At 36.2% G+C, this 1,601-nt stretch overlaps 1 pseudogene; it reads right to left on the bottom strand.

Annotated features, from left to right (window-relative positions):
- Positions 1–1,025: 1,025 nt before the first annotated feature.
- Positions 1,026–1,601, bottom strand: LOC110563317 (trafficking protein particle complex subunit 6B-like; annotated as a pseudogene).

The raw sequence follows: 1,601 nt of genomic DNA on the forward strand, positions 1-1,601 counted from the left end.
AACAGTTATTCCATCCTAAACCTCCAACCCTGCAGTTTCCTCCCATTCAGATTTCCCACATTATACTTGCTTTTAGTCATATCTTAGGTCCAGTTCATCTCTCCTTGTGGTTCATAGTCCTCTCCTGCCACTGTCTCCTCTCCAACTCCTTCCACTCACTTCTTTCTTTTCCCCTCCAGATTAGGATGTTCTACCCCATTCTCTCCATTGCTCAGCACTGGCTGGTTTTATTGACAACACAGAGAACAAATGGTGACATGTTTACACAAACTTGAGACAGGTGATACTTATAATTGAAACCAGATAGTGGGGTAGAGAAATCAGCATGTGAGTGAATAAGGGTAAATTGTATACATTCCACAAGAACATTATACCAACATTTCGCCCTTTAAGTCCAATAAAAGGCTCCTTTTCTTTCAAAACAATAATAATTACAAAAGTTATGAAAACTATTAGGTAAAATTTACATGTGCAATGTCTAGTTCATGTGTATTTGGCAACTTAGGAGAAAGTATCTGATTATCCTATCTGGACAAGTTTAGAGTTCTATACCTAAATAAACTTTTATTGTTATTGGTATTAGCTATATGAAAACATTTTCTTTTCTTTTTTTTTAGACAGCAACATGCATTTATATGTACATATATACACAATGTATAAATGAAATCGTATATAAGCATACAAATTCTCTAGACAAATAAATTATGAGCAATACAATAAAAAGTAAGCTTAATTTAGTATAGTGGTTTATTTTGTTTTGTTTTATATAACTAAAACAGATTTATACTTTAACAAATTTTGGTCATTTGAACACAAACTATTCTGATCGGTGCATATTGTTTTTATACAGCAACTCAACACACCCTGAGTTTCACTTCTCAATCTATGCTTAAATACGTATCACACTAAGGAAATAAAGATGTTTACAATAAAGAGCGTCCATTGCGTCTTGGTGTCTGAAATGACATGCTTCACTGAGATCCCTCTGAACAGTTCCGTTAGTTTATGTCATGATAGAAGGCTCTTTATCTAACTTGGTCTGCGTGATCTGGTGATATAGCCCCTTTGCACAGATATCCAAGGATGAGGTGAAAGCAGGACTTGAAAATGCTTTGCACAGGAGCGGTCTCTCCTGTGTTCCACAGTTTCTGTATCATCACCTGAAATTTGCAGGCAGGCATTGAAGATACTTCAGCTGTAACAATACTTTTTATTCCCAAGTTTGACAAGCCACCTCCGATTAAGCCACATGTAAACGCCAGATACCTTGATGCATGTTCTAAATACTGTTTTCCTGCAGACAGCTGAGTAAGTAGTAGAAATTTGTTGTCCTGAAGTACATATATGCCCTGATGGTTTGTCCTTAGATTGTCAATTTGTTTCTTGAATACTGTAGTCCAAAAATCTTTACATATGAACTTCATGATGTCTAATTCGTCTTTGAACCTTGCAGCATCTTTTGTAAACCTTTCTATCAATCCTTATCCCACTCGAAAGCCCATGTTTTCCAGCTTAGTAATACATCGTCCATTTTCCACTTACCCCTGTTTGGCAGACTTGTATGCTCCTGACACCATCTCGTTATGGAGAAGCAAAAACAA

The sequence above is a fragment of the Meriones unguiculatus genome, chromosome 1 (assembly GCF_030254825.1).
Source record: "Meriones unguiculatus strain TT.TT164.6M chromosome 1, Bangor_MerUng_6.1, whole genome shotgun sequence".
Lineage (NCBI taxonomy): Eukaryota > Metazoa > Chordata > Mammalia > Rodentia > Muridae > Meriones > Meriones unguiculatus.